Source organism: Pongo pygmaeus, chromosome 17 (assembly GCF_028885625.2).
Source record: "Pongo pygmaeus isolate AG05252 chromosome 17, NHGRI_mPonPyg2-v2.0_pri, whole genome shotgun sequence".
NCBI lineage: Eukaryota > Metazoa > Chordata > Mammalia > Primates > Hominidae > Pongo > Pongo pygmaeus.
This window is the reverse complement of record NC_072390.2, coordinates 54,003,318-54,019,520: the sequence shown is the minus strand read 5'-3', so window position 1 is coordinate 54,019,520 and position 16,203 is coordinate 54,003,318.

Here is a 16,203-nt window from a genome sequence, read left to right as displayed (position 1 = left end):
TTTTTCCCCTCCTCCCGTGCCAATTCAGGGGAGGAAAGTGGTGAACATCTGGATTAAAACAGAGTATTTTCAACTTCAAGCCCGGTGTCCTTAGTACTACACCACTAAGTCTAATAAGATGGGAGCTAAACATGGGGTACATGTGAACATAAATATGAAATAATAGACACTGGGGACTACTAAAGGGGAGAGGGTGGGGTGCAAGGGCTTAAAAACTACCTTTGGGGTACTCTGCTCACTACCTGGATGATGGGTCCAATTGTACCCCAAAGCTCAGGATTACATAATATACCTTTCTAAGAAATCTGCACATGCACTTTCTGATTCTAAAATAAAAGTTGAAAGAAAAAAGAAGAATTATTTTGGTAGACCAAATAGATTTTCACTTGATCCTGAAAAGGTGAATCACATTCTGATAAAAAGTAGTATTAAGGTAGAAGGAATGTCTGAGTGAGAAGAAAAAGGTGAGGCATAAATAGTCTGGATGTTAGAAGTTTTCAATACAGAAATCAGGCTGCATAGAAAAGATGGTGCAAAGTGCAGGAGGTAAAATATAGACCAGACGGGCAAGGTGGTTGGTGTACACCTGTTGCTCTAGCTACTTAAGAGGCTGAGATGGGAGGACCACTTGAGGCCAGGAGTTCAATGGCAGCCTGGGAAACATGCTGAGACGTGTGTGTGTGTGTGTACATACATTCACGATGGGGCTTATTAAGCACGTTATAGCTGTATTCATGGCAACATTGGAGACTTTCAGGTAGGAGAGTGGAAAGCCATTCACCAGTTTATTTATTTCAGTTATTGCTACTGTTATTTTCTTCACATTGTCTTTAATATTTTATAGTGAAAACAACGCTTGAAAGAGAGATACTTGAAAACATCTAGGCTTTGCCATGCTTTAAGTAGCTCTGGAACCTAAGACAAGTTGCTTTTGTTTTGTGGACTCAATTCCCTCATTAAACTAGGTGGAGTGGAGGCAAGAAAAATCGGAGCCAATGTGATCTGAGCACCATATAGTAGGTATTGTGCTCGATCTTGTCCACTTATCTTCTCATTCAATACCAGAGAACATTGGAAGGTAGTTGTTATTTATTTACAGATGAGGAAACAAATATTTAGAAATGTTAAATAATGTTCTCAAAGAGGTGGCAGAGCTGATTTTTGAAGGTCTAAATAGATTTTAAAACTTTAGTTCAAGAATATTTATCTGGCATCCACCTATTTTAGAATAGAAAATTAAGGGCTCATGCCTGTAATCCCAGCACTTTGGGAGGCCGAGGTGGGCAGATCACAAGGTCAGGAGATCGAGATCATCCCGGCTAACACGGTGAAACCCCGTCTCTACTAAAAATACAAAAAATTAGCCCGGCGTGGTGGCGGGCGCCTGTAGTCCCAGCTACTGGGGAGGCTGAGGCAGGAGAATGGCGTGAACACGGGAGGTGGAGCTTGCAGTGAGCAGAAATCGCACCACTGCACTCCAGCCTGAGTGACAGAGTGAGATTCCATTTCAAAAAAAAAAAAAAAAAAAATTAAGATAAATTTAGGATTAAAGAAAATTAACTGAATGATTAAGTAAACCACTGGTCCTTAAATGCCTTGCACATTAGAATCACCTGGGAATCTTTAAAAACTACTATGCCCGACTCCTACTGTAACTTTCTGATTTAATTGGTAAGCGATGTCATCCCTTGGCAGTAGAATTTTTTTTTCTTTTTCTTTTTCTTTTTTCTTTTTTTGAGACGGAGTCTCACACTGTCGCCCAGGCTGGAGTGCAGTGGCGGGATCTCCACTCATTGCAAGCTCCGCCCCCTGGGTTCAAGTTATTCTCCTGCCTCAGCCTCCCGAGTAGCTGGGACTACAGGCTCCCTCCACCACGCCCGGCTAATTTTTTTGTATTTTTAGTAGAGACGGGGTTTCACCGTGTTAGCCAGGATGGTCTGGATCTCCTGACCTCGTGATCTGCCCACCTCGGCCTCCCAAAGTGCTGGGATTACAGGCGTGAGCCACTGCACCCGGCCTCCAGCACCACGATTTTTTAAAAGCTTCCATGTGGTCAGGCACAGTGGCTTGCTCCTGAACCCCAGCACTTTGGGAGGCCGAGTTGGGCAGATCGCCTGAGGTGAGGAGTTCGAGACCAGCCTGACCAATAAGATGAAACCCCGTCTCTATTAAAAATACAAAAATTAGCCGGGCGTGGTGGCAGGCACCTGTAATCCCAGCTACTAGGGAAGGTAAGGCGGCAGAGGTTGCAGTAAGCCGAGATCACATCACTGCACTACAGCCTGGGCAACAAGAGCAAAACTCTGTCTCAAAAACAAAACAAAACAAAAAATTCCCATGTGTCTGGAAACCAATGACATAAGCATATGATACTAAACTCATCTGAGACATGTAGCAGCTAGCCATACTCAGTATTAGAAATGAAAAAGACCTATTCTGGTTGAGAATTTTTTAAAAAAATTCTTTAATACATTTAACATTGTCTATTTGCTGACTGGTATGATGATGATAAGATATATTGAATTCTTTAAAAACAATGGAAACTATTTCACCTGGCTCATGATAGTCTCATTTTCTTCCTCTGATCCTGTTTTTTTTCTTTCTGTGTCTGTCCTATTTCATTCTGTCTCTGCCTCTCTGTATCTCTCTCTTCATGACATGGAGATTGAATTAGAGTCATCTTAAGCTCTGATAATTTTGAAAATGATCCCCAGCAATGGTAGTCATTCTCAATATCCCCTCAAGCCCGGCTCATGAGAGGGGAAAAGCAAACACTTTGAAGTTAGACACACCTAGGCTGTAATTTTAATTCTACCAATTACATAATTGTGTGATCTTGAACAAATTGATTAACCTCGCTAAACCTCAACTCCCTACTTTTAAATTGAGAAAAAAGATATTTAACTCATGGAAAAATTTTGGGGACTAAATAAGAGGACTCATATGATTCCATAATTCCAAACCTGGTATGGCCTTCTCAGTTCATTCCACATCTTATCACCAAATAAGCTGTTCGAAGCAATAATTTCCTCCTTCCGTGACACTGTCTTTTCCACATAGTTTGGCACTAACTAATTTTTTTCATGCCATATTGTCTCGTTTCAGACTTACCTTATTGTCTATTATTGTCTCTGTTACCTTTGTTTTTTTTTACACTTTACGTGTTTATATTTTATGTGTGTCTTATTCAGCTACCTTGTCTCTGCAAATAGTTGATAAGTTATTTAAGGATAGGAGGATATCATGATTTGTTTTTTTAAAAAAATTTACTCCTCTAGCCCCCTCCCATCACATCTCTTTCCTCTCTCTGCTCCTGGGCATCATACAAAACTCAACACCTCAGAGGATCTACATCTATAGCTAGGGAAATACGTGAGAAACATAGTTTATCATTATATTTTCTAAAAAGCAACAAGGTTCTCATTACTAGCATCACTTCTCCTTTTGGTCTGAATGTCAAGAACTTAAGACAACAGGGGTTTGGGAAGATTCTCTGAGTCTGCAGGAAAGTGAGAAAAATCCATAGAAATTTTTTTTTCTATGGCAATGTTCAAACAGGACATCGATAGCTCGATGTTGAACACAGCTTCTTCTTGATGTTATGGGGCAATGAGACTGGGTGCAAATCCTCCTCATGGCCCTACAGCAAAAAACCTGATGCCCTAAAGCATCGGATTTGCTCCCTCCATCTTAGCACAAAACTTCAAATGTTGTTTGAATTTAGAATTCTTTTAAATCCAGCTACAGTGCGTAACTGGAAGGAGGCAGTGAATTTCAACAACTGACATATACTGTTGTCTAGGGAAATTTACCCATCTTTAATTTCAAATTTTCTAGGTAATGTCTTCATTCAAAATTCTTTATTTGAAATTTATGGGTAAAATAAATTGAGATTTCCCAGTTTCTGTCCCTATATAATGAATATTTGTATTGCATAATGCATTTTCATATCATTTTCTTTCTGGACACTGGAATCTGGAATGTTCTTACTCTTCTTTCTATTTATTCAATTCCTGCTGAGCCTTTAAACATCATTTCAAATATTCCTGTGAAGAAGTTCAAAACTCTAGCAGTTCTCACTGATCTCCTCCTTTAATCTGTTATAGTGAGAATGTGCTGCACCACAACAACTGAACAATTAATTATTATATGATATTTTTGTGCGCTGTCAGCTCCTATTTTCTACACTGCATATGTTTTAGTTTCATGTGTCAGCATTGATTGGAAGATTCTGAATGGCAAGGAACTTGTTTTCTCAACATGCATTCTCTGTAATTATCTATTTATAGAAGGTACTCACAACATTCATGCTTATTTGTTGATCTTCAGTGACTTTGGTTTTGGGGAGGAGAGGAATGGAAATAATTTTAAGAAAGAGAAGTTGGCCTACAGAACAGAGGGCAAATTTAATGAAATCTGGACTATTTACATACACATTTACTTTATGAATTCTCTAAGGCATTTGAAAAGCTTATTCTGGTCCTCTCTCCCTTGCTTTTTTCTAAGTCTCCTTCCTCTGTTGTTACTTAGTATGTGCTTTGGGAATGCAAATTACTTCTTTGACATTAGACCAAAGAGAAACATAATTAGGGAGATCAAAGATGCATCCTTTAATACGTCTTAAGGCCAAATATGAATGATTTCTGAGTGATCTGCTATTTTACTAAATTGTGTCACACAGATAATCAAAAGTTATGCTGCCACATTTAATCTTCCATTAACCCCCGCATCTTGAGAAGGATAGTGTTAAGTCTGTCCAAAATAGTATTGATCTCCTTTAACACATTGCAAGTGGACTCTGGGTTGTCAGATTAAGACTTGGTCTGAAAGCTAAAGAGCATATGGATACTTTAAAAGACATAAACAGAAATAAAAAGTGAAAAGCAATAAAAAACAAAGCACTGACTAGAATCACCAGCTCTCATGGTGCCTTCGGAATCTCTTTGGATTGGCAAGAGGTGGAAGTATTCATAGCAGTATCGGGAAGGAAGGACTATTCTGCATAATTTTCTGCCTGGCTTGGCATTCCTACTTTCGTGATAAAATGGTTTGCTGAAGTTGTGATGCTGAATGAAAGTATACTCAGTATTTTCCCTTAAAGGAAAATAAAATATAGAGTGACACATCTATTTTAATCTTCATGTAAACAAAACACTATAATAAATGTAAATAAGAAGACCCTTTCCATGGCCTCTTTGTATGTGATAGATGGGAGCAAACAAATAAAATTGGGCTGGTTATGTAATCTCATCAGTTTGATAGGCTGAGACGGGAGGACCATTTGAGTTTGAGACCATTTTGGGGCAACATAGCAAGACCCCATCTCTACAAAAAATTTAATTTTTCTTTTTTAAATTAGCTGGGTGTGGTGGTGGCATGCACCTGTAGTCTTAGGTACCCAGGAGGTTGAGGTTGAGGGGATTACTTGAACCCAGGAGTTTGAGGCTGCAGTGAGCTATAACATGCCACTGCACTCCAGCCTGAGTATCAGAGCAAGACCATGTCTCTAAAAACAAAAATCTAATTAATTAATTAATTAAATTTAATCAATCAATCAAGACAAAGAGAACCATATTTGGGGGCAGACCATACTTTGTAAATCAAGTAATCCAGTTTCCTTATTCTGCAAATAATGTAACTGTATGCTAGGGAGAGAAGTGATATGCCTAACATAACACATTCTATTCAACTTGGCAGAAATATGGCAAAAACTGAAAACAGTCAATTTTCAATTCATCATTCCTTTCACTACATTATCATTGAAAGAATGAATTTTGATAGAAGCAGTGGAGATTGTGGGATGTATTTTCAAGGAACATGGGTATTTTTTCAGAAAAGCTTTTCAAAATATACATACATAATGAATAGGCTGGCTCAATAGGCATGTTAACAGGAGAGGAGACATCGATTAGATAACATTTTATATGTCCTTCTACCCCAGAAAGGAGTTTCAGGAGCATCTGTTTTGAAAGTGAGATGGTTGAAATATCCGAAGACTTCAAAAGTGATTCTGTGTGCCAATTGAGGTAAATAGTAGTTCCCCATTTCTATAGTATCTTTCACCAAAGCACCTCACTTCCTAAGTAATGTCAGACTGGCATGTAAAATGTTCAGCACCCCTCCTTGCACCAGATTTTGTGGCTACATGATATGACACTTCAGAGGATTAACCAGTTCTCAAATTTGAAGAGGCTGACACTGGGGCAAGTTATATGTGAAAAACTTCACCATCCTGGAATTTCAGTAATGAACTTTCTATTGCCTTCTTTCTCAGTGATTTGGGAAAGTTGACTTACTATTCGTTTCATTTCATAATTCATTAGTTTGATTGAGTGTCACCAAGTTGAACATCTGGAGGCAAATGAAAGGTATATAAATAACAATCACATTTTTACGAGATGGTAAAATAAAAATCTATTTTGGAAAATACAGTGGTAATAAGCTGCTCTTGAAACCGTGTAAGTAAACGGAAGCGAAGCATGTTCCACTTTGTCGTAAACCCCCAAAAATAGCTTGATTGGAAATATTTAGAAGATTCTACCTGGCTATATCTTCTATCTTGGTACTTTCTATAAGTATGTGAATATCTTCCTAAAATATATAATTAATTATATATTATGTATATAATAATATATGTACATTCATAGGTAAATACACACATCTAGATTCTGCAAAGATATTTATGAGGTGAACACATTAGTAAAATTTCTTCTACATGCTGATTTTTGCTTTAGAATCTTAAGAAGAGGATTGGAAAATCCACTGACTATACCATGATTGTATTTTCCACAGTGTCAACCAGAGAGTAGAACCTTGTGCACACTCAACTGACGAGTAAGCACACATCATTTCTTTCTTTAAAACATTGCAATGGCTTCCAATTATACCTCAAATAATTTTCTACTTCTTGCTGTCATCATAAAACTTTACCTCTTCTGGCCCCTGCTGATCTCATTTCAAACCATTATCTCCTGTTATTCATCCATTAGCCCACTGAATTTTTTAATTTTTTATTGAGCACCACTGCAACTTGTTCCTATGTTAGACCTTTCATCCCTGCTGCTCTGTCTGGAGCTCTGTGGCTCCAGAAATTTTATGCCTAGCTCCTTCACTCTTAAGAGCCTCTTCAGATGACCTCTGACCTCATCTAAAAGAGCCCATGCATCCCAGGGATTCTTCTCTGTCATCACCCTGGCTTCCTATCTTCGCAAAATTTACCTTTTTTATTTTTTACATTTTATTAACTTTCACTCTTAAATAATAATACTAATAATTATTATTTTTACTTTTGTGTCTGTCTTGCTCAACAGAATCTGAAATTTCTGAAATCAGGGTTATTTTTGTCCTTTTTATTTCTATATCCATGGTGTATGGAAGAGTGCCTGGCTTAGAGTAGATGCCAAATAAATATGAATAGAATGAATGAATTCACTGAAATATGGGATTACAAAGATGAGAAAGAGCAAACATATCTACATTTCAGAGCAGCCTATAATATCACATTTAATATTTCTCACTCTTTCTCTCTGTCTCTTTAGTGGGGGAGAGTGGTAAGGACTGAGCTCTTCTCTCTGCTGAAAGGTAGAGACTCAAAAGAAGTAGGGGAATTTGAAATAATAAATAAAATGCTTGTCCACTGACACTTTCTTTTACAAGGAGGAAAGTTCATTATTTGACTCTGGAAGGTGGACTCCACATTTCTTATTCAATACTTCTGTTCACATGATTCTTCTTAAATTAGTAGGAGGTGATGTAGAGGCCATCAAGGTTTTAACAATATTCCTAGTTGTTGCTGATGCCCTTACATTTTGGAAAAAACCTGTCTTTCATTCTACCTTATGAAACCTATATGCAACTGTCTTCTCTGGTGTTGTGTGATAAGGAAATACCTTCTTTGAAGTCTCATATGTATTCATCTGTTGATGTGAGCCATGCTAGAGGTAGTGTCAGATGCCTCAATTAAACAATTAATATCTCTTGAGTACCTTTTACATTTCTTGCAATATGTTGAGTTCTAAGTGTTAAAAAATTAATGGAATGGATTCTAGTTCAAGTTGCTAAATGATATTGTGAGGAAATAGATTTATAGGATACAATCAAGTAACTGCACAATCAAATTGAGGGCTGTACAAACCTAACTCATCCTTCCTTGCTCTTTTCAGAATCATAATCCTGAACTGGATAGACTCTAAGTTATGATATTAGATGACTGAGCTTACTTTAAAAGTTGTGTGTGTGTGTGTGTATGTGTGTGTGCATGGGTATGAGTTGTACTGAGTGTAAGAGTGTTTGGATTCCAACCATGGAGCTATATAAAACAAAGAAGACTGAGCTTGGCCAGAGTTAGAAATCAATTAGGTCCAAGGCTCACTTATTTTAAGTGGTCTTCAGAAAACATTTTGGACCCTTAGCATCAGTTTCCCCATTTCTAATCTGGAATAAACTTAACTTTAATTATGAAGTTACAAAGAAAATCACTCAGAACCAAAATCTTTTCGAAATAAAAATATAAAATAATAATTTGTGATGTATAAACAATGAGATGAATATGATCTAAAATAGCCATAAAGTTTTGATTTTGGAAGTGAGACTGCTGGTGGTGTCTGAAAGGCTGTTTGTATTCACATGGATAGAAATGAGTGAAGACCATAAACTGAGCTGTGCTCAAGGCTGTGCCTCAGTGGCAGATGATAGAGGTCAAGAGAGGACACTAGCAACCAGGAAAAAGCAAGCAAGTGCTGTAGCCCAATGCCATGGAGCACAGAGCCACTGCTCTAAAATGTAAGTAGCTAAAAGGATAGAATGCTTTTCAACCATTTTTGTAGCAGAGTGAAAGCCTACCTTCAGCAAGTACCTGGCTTCAAGCTGCTAAACTACCTCCTGTTATGAAGATGTGAAAAGTTTGTTATTGAATATAAACGATTAGCATATACAGATGTCCTCTTCTATCTCCATGTGAATTTAGGATGAACTATGTATGACATGGTGCTGGAAATTCTTCTACTTGTGGACTAATTTTGGTGACCATCATTCTGTCTCTGCAGTCTCTTAAGCAGATTGACTATGATGCATGTCACATAAATCAGTTTTCTTTCTGTTCTGTTGTGGAGTTTTTCTGGGGCTGGAGAAAATTCTTTTAATTATTTTTTCCAAACACTGTCTATAATTACCAGACATGATATAAACACATAAGGTGCCAATCGGAATTTACTCTAAAGGGGACTTTCCCTCTCAGACTTCCAGTCAGCTCACACTTGTGCAACAAAGTGCATGCTGTCCCCTAAATATGCAGGCAGAACTGTTTCTGCCTATTTGGTATCTATAGTCCTCTACAGTCACTTCTAGAGAGACTAGACCAAATTTCTACCAACTTCACTGGGCAACAATCAATCATTTTATCTCAATGACTCTTGTTATCTTCAGACCTGAAACTGATTCAGAGACCGTGGGGCCCACAAACCTAATCAGAGTAACATGTTCATTGAGTACACATGCAGACATGAGAATCTCCACTTTCCCCTTTTTTCTCTTGGTAAAATGTTCACAAATGTGCAGGTAACACCTGCTGCTACTCCAGCCATTCGGGCCCTAAATCTGAAGCTCTACATTTTGTATCCAGGTCTTGAGATTTGGGAAATAGAAAATGTTTATCTAAAAATGCAAGTCTTTTTGGTTATCAAACTCAGACATTGAAATGAAAGTGCAGTTATGTCATTCTCTCATTTAAATTATGTATTCATCTCTTGAAACTGTTCACTATTGCCACAAGTAGATATATATTAAACTAATAATATCGCATTGGACACTATATCTCATACCCTAAACCATAATGATATATGTCTAATCAATAACCAATGTTACTTTAAATAAATAAAAATTCCTGACAACTATCAGCCCAAAAAAAAAAAAAAGAAATGAGTGAAGACGTCACCTAAAGGAGTGAGAATGATGAGCATGCTACTAATAGTGACAAAATGATATAATATGCCCTTTTTGAAAACTTCATTAAACTATATATTTTATTCATTTAACATTTATAAAGGACCTTGTGTGCATATACTAGAATATCAAGAAAGGCAATGTGGAAAAGAACATGAACTTCAAGGTCAGATTCAAACATTTGCTAAATTTTTTGCTAGTTTTATGACCTTGGCTACTATATTAGTCTGCTCTCATGCCGCTAATAAAGACATACCTGAGACTGAGTAATTTATAAAGAAAAGAGGTTTAATTGACTCACAGTTGAGCTTGGCTGGGGAGGCTTCAGGAAACTTACAATTATGGTGAAAGGGGAAGCACACATCATTCTTCACATGGCAGCAGGAAAGGAAAAGTGCCAAGGAAAAGGGGGAAAGCCCCTTATAAAACCATCAGATCTCATGGGAACTCACTCACTATCAAGAAAACAGCATGAGGGGAACTGGCCTCATGATTAAATTACCTCCCACTGGGTCCCTCCCACTACATGTGGAGATTATAATTTAAGAAACTATGAGATATAATTTAAGATGAGATTTGGGTGGGGACACAGACAAACCATATCAGCTACCTTACCTAATTTCTCTAAATCCCATTTTTCTGTCTATAAAATGGGAATTTTAATACCTACCTCACAAAATTATTTTCAGGTTTAGGTAAAATAAAAAATATCTTCTATCTAGCTCAGTACTTGGCATATTCAAAGCATTGTAGGAGGACAGGCATGGTGGCTCACTCCTGTACTCCCAGCACTTTGGGAGGCTGAGGCTGGCGGATCACCTGAAGTCAGGAGTTCAACACCAGCCTGGCCAATATAGCAAAACCCCGCCTCTACTAAAAAATACAAAAAATAGGTGGGCCTGGTGGCAGGTGCCTGTAATCTTAGCTACTTGGGTGGCTGAGGCAGGAAGAATTGCTTGAATCCAGGAGGCAGGAGGCAGAGGTTGCATTGAGCCGAGATCATGCCACTTTACTCCAGCCTGGGCAACAGAGAGAGATGCCGTCTCCAAAAAAAAAAAAAAAAGGGAGAAAAGAAAAAAAAGAAAAATTGTAGGTACTTTTCTTCACCCTAAGTTGTAGAGGAGGGTGGTTGTCTCCTAAGTCCTACGTTAATTACCAAAGTGTAGCTAATAAAGATGTCATCACCGTATCAAGTTAAGGATCATCATGGTGTGATAGAACACATCACAGAATGTTCCTTATCTTAGTTATTAACAGCTACAATCCCACTTCTCAGAATTCAATTCCACTGAATTTATTTTTTAAAGGGTTAACTGAATACTGCTGTGGGCCAAGACACATGTTCACAAAGGAGCAGACAGCATTCTTCATCCTGAAAAAAAAGAAAAAAGTAGAGTCATTCTTTAGTATTCATGAGCAACCAGGACCCCCAGTGAATACCAAAATTCATGAGTGTTCAAACCCTACAGTAGGCTCTGCTGTGGAACTTGTTGATGTGAAAAGATGGCCCATCATACCCACTGGTTCTGGATCATGTTAATACTGTATTTTCAACCTGAAGATTGGTTGATCCCAGGATGCGGAACCCCAGATACAAGGGCCAACTGTATCTTCTTTAGTTGGAGAAACAACTGCAAATCAACACATAAAGCAGGTAGACAAAAGAATTAGAATATGATTAAGTCTCTGAGTGAGGGGTACAAATTTACAAAGGGGAGAAAGATTCCTGAAGGACATGGGTCTCGAACTGGTGTGTGAGAGATTGTCAACAAATGGGTATGCAGAAAGGAGAGCATGAGGGAAAGTAGGAGGAGAGGGAGAGAGAAAACGTGAATTTTTCAGGTGATGGAAACTTCCAAGTGGCTGGAAATGTATCTGTTCTGACTGCAGGAAGCAAAGCAGTTAAGCCTGACTGTGATGGGAGGAGTATAGAGGGAGACAAATTGGATAAGTAAAGTTAGGGTGACATTTTAGAGGGCTTTAAAAGCCAGGCTGGTGAATTTGGAGTAACTTCTCCATGAAATATAATAACTAACCTCACTTTGCAGATGAAAGATGAGAATTTGGGGTCAGTCAATCTCCTATCTCCAATGATTGGTTCTAATGTTAAAGTTCCCAGTCACACCAGTGAAATGCACAGCATTCAGCACTGTAAAGCCATCACAGGTAGGAAGCCCGGAAATAGCACCCTAACTGAATACATTTAAAATATAATTTGAATTCTCAGGTATTTTATTTAAACACTATTTGCATTGTTTGTGGAAAATATGGGTCTCTCTGTAATAGCAACAGGATATCCAGAAGAGAAAAAAATACTAATCAAGCTTATGTAATTCTATCTGATGCTCTTATCCTTCAGATAGTGAAAGTCTGATGGATTAAAACAGCATAATAGACTTACAACCTTTACAAAACTCCATGGGATGTTTCTGGGGTGAAAATCAGCAATTTTGAATTCTGGTGAGCAGCAAATATTGTTTGGGCAGACTTTTTAATATTTCTGGTCCTCAGAAACCTAATCTTTTCCCATTTGGGGGTGACAGTGACCTTAAATCAGCTATTCACAATCTGTTGGCAAGTGAAATCAAAATATATGCTTAGACAACCTTTTTTTGCACATCTTCACAGAGGGAAAAAAATAATAAAAGGAGTTCTCAGCCCAGAATATAAACTATGCTGACAATTACAACTCATCCTGCCTAGACATTTCCTGTGCTAAACTCCACAAGGGGAGTAATGCAAAGCTGCCTTGCAAATGGAGAAAAATCAATTTCATGAGAGATATATCTTCATGTGTCATGATCCAGTGTATGATTGTGGCCTTTGATGTCTATTTAGCTGGCAGCAAATTTACAGCCATAACTTTTAATTCCCAGCAATGAGTGCAGCAAAAATAACTTAACAGTTAAATAGGAACCTTGTGCTCATTGGGTGACTGTAATCAACTGCCAGGAATGACCTTGAAATTGGACATTCCTCTCTGCTTAAGCACCATTAGCAATATTTTTCAGAAAGCCAACCATTTAGCTGGCTGGCAAAAAAAAAAAAAATGCCAAGAAAATCTACTCTTGGCTACTCTCTAAATTCATTATACTATCTGTTCACCAGCTGAGGGTGAAGAGCATTGTATATTAAAAGATTTTCGTTGTGTAATAATGTGAATACCAGCAGCAGTAATTATAAAATCAATAATTCATAATAAATATGTCCTCCTTATATAATTGCTAAATGATTGCAAAACCAATATTATGCACTAGTTAGAATGGTAAAGGTTGCTGTTAAAGACTTTCTATATTATACATTATTGTTCACATCTTAAACACTCTTGGTCAAATGAAGCAAAGCTTTACCCTCATCAGAAGTAAACTAGATACTCTTTCTTTTGAAATTACTAAGACGTATTTGATTCATGAAGAAGTCAATTATTAGATTAAAATGTCTATGTTCAACTTGACTATGTATGGGTACCTCTACTGCCTTTTTTGTTTCGTATTGGGTTATTTTTTTTTTTTTTACCTCAATGAAGGTATATGTATGTCCATACATCAGCATCAGGAATCCATCTAATTGCCATTTCTCGTGTCATATTAAAAAAATCAAACCCATAGGAATATTATTGTTAGCCTTTATTTTCAGTTCAAAACTAAGGGAGCATGTTCCTATTGGAAGAAAATCAATAAAGTTCCCTTCCTGCAAAGACGGAGTCTTTTTCGTTTTTGATGGCATTACTTCTCCTGAATTGTCCAGAACCCTGTGAGGTTACTGAGAAAGAGTCACTGATGTTCCCTACTGGTCCTACCAGTACCCAAAGTTGAACACTCACTAGAGGAACCACTCAGAACACAGCACCACTGCCATCTGAAGAGGTGGAGGTTAGTCTCCTAACTGTGCATTCTCTGTACAATTTCTCAGATAGTATTTAATGTTTGTGTTTGTTAAGTTCCTACTCTATGTGCAGCCAGCTTTGTGTTGGGCACTGTAAGAGAAAACTGTCAGGAAACAGAGGGAATATGACATTCTTACATTCAGGCAGTTTGTTTTCTAACTGAGGACATAAGCATTTCAGAAATGTTCTAGAAGAAATACTTTTTATGTCAGAGGCTCTGTGAAGGTGGTCTTGAGCTTCAGGAAGATAATATTAATTAGCCCACCTAAGGAAAACTTGTATATGACCACATGATACAAAAGAATCTGATCTGTACATACCCAGATAATGTCAAAATCAAAATGGATCCTGTGGGCTACTAGCCTTGACAACTCAAATATGTATCATGGATTTCATATTTCTAGGGTGTATTTCTCTGACCATTCAGCACTAACCTGATAGCTCAGCTTCCTGGCCTGCCATAGAATAGAACAGTCATCAGCCCTCACAGTATTTTCTCATACCCTTTTACTTATTGTATTAGTCATGGTTTTCTAGAGAAACAGAACATATATCCTGTTTGTCATCTCATTCTCTCTCTCTAATATATGACAGAGCGAGACAGAGCAAGCAAGTGTTCACTGTTTTAAGGAATTGGCTCACATGATTGTGGGAAGTCCCAAATTTTTAGGGCAGGCCAGCAGACTGGAGATTCAAGGAAGAGTAGATAATGCAGCTTCAGTCCAAAAGCAGTCTGGAGGCAAAATTTCGTCTTCTTCGGGAGACCTTAGTTTGTTTTCTCTTCAGATCTTCAACTAATTGAATGAGGTCCAATGTGATGGAGGGTAATTTGCTTTACTCAAAATCTACTGATTAAAATAAATGTTAATCTTATTTATTTATTTATTTATTTATTTTATTTTTTTTCTTTTTATTATTATTATTATTATTATTATTATTATTATTATTATACTTTAGGCTCTATGGTACATGTGCGCAACGTCCAGGTAAGTTACATATGTAAACATGTGCCATGCTGGTGCGCTGCACCCACCAACTCGTCATCTAGCATTAGGTATATCTCCCAATGCTATCCTTCCCCCCTCCCCCCACCCCACAACAGTCCCCGAAGTGTGATGTTCCCCTTCCTGTGTCCATGTGTTCTCATTGTTCAATTCCCACCTATGAGTGAGAATATGCGGTGTTTGGTTTTTTGTTCTTGCGATAGTTTACTGAGAATGATGATTTCCAATTTCATCCATGTCCCTACAAAGGACATGAACTCATCATTTTTTATGGCTGCATAATATTCCATGGTGTATATGTGCCACATTTTCTTAATCCAGTCTATCATTGTTGGACATTTGGGTTGGTTCCAAGTCTTTGCTATTGTGAATAATGCCGCAATAAACATACGTGTGCATGTGTCTTTATAGCAGCATGATTTATAGTCCTTTGGGTATATACCCAGTAATGGGATGGCTGGGTCAAATGGAATTTCTAGTTCTAGATCCCTGAGGAATCGCCACACTGACTTCCACAAGGGTTGAACTAGTTTACAGTCCCACCAACAGTGTAAAAGTGTTCCTATTTCTCCACATCCTCTCCAGCACCTGTTGTTTCCTGACTTTTTAATGATTGCCATTCTAACTGGTGTGAGATGGTATCTCATTGTGGTTTTGATTTGCATTTCTCTGATGGCCAGTGATGGTGAGCATTTTTTCATGTGTTTTTTGGCTGCATAAATGTCTTCTTTTGAGAAGTGTCTGTTCATGTCCTTTGCCCACTTTTTGATGGGGTTGTTTGTTTTTTTCTTGTAAATTTGTTGGAGTTCATTGTAGATTCTGGATATTAGCCCTTTGTCAGATGAGTAGGTTGTGAAAATTTTCTCCCATTTTGTAGGTTGCCTGTTCACTCTGATGGTAGTTTCCTTTGCTGTGCAGAAGCTCTTGAGTTTAATGAGATCTCATTTGTCAATTTTGGCTTTTGTTGCCATTGCTTTTGGTGTTTTAGACATGAAGTCCTTGCCCATGCCTATGTCCTGAATGGTAATGCCTAGGTTTTCTTCTAGGGTTTTTATGGTTTTAGGTCTAACATTTAAGTCTTTAATCCATCTGGAATTGATTTTTGTATAAGGTGTAAGGAAGGGATCCAGTTTCAGCTTTCTCCATATGGCTAGCCAGTTTTCCCAGCACCATTTATTAAATAGGGAATCCTTTCCCCATTGCTTGTTTTTCTCAGGTTTGTCAAAGATCAGATAGTTGTAGATATGTGGCATTATTTCTGAGGGCTCTGTTCTGTTCCATTGATCTATATCTCTGTTTTGGTACCAGTACCATGCTGTTTTGGTTACTGTAGCCTTGTAGTATACTTTGAAGTCAGGTAGTGTGATGCCTCCA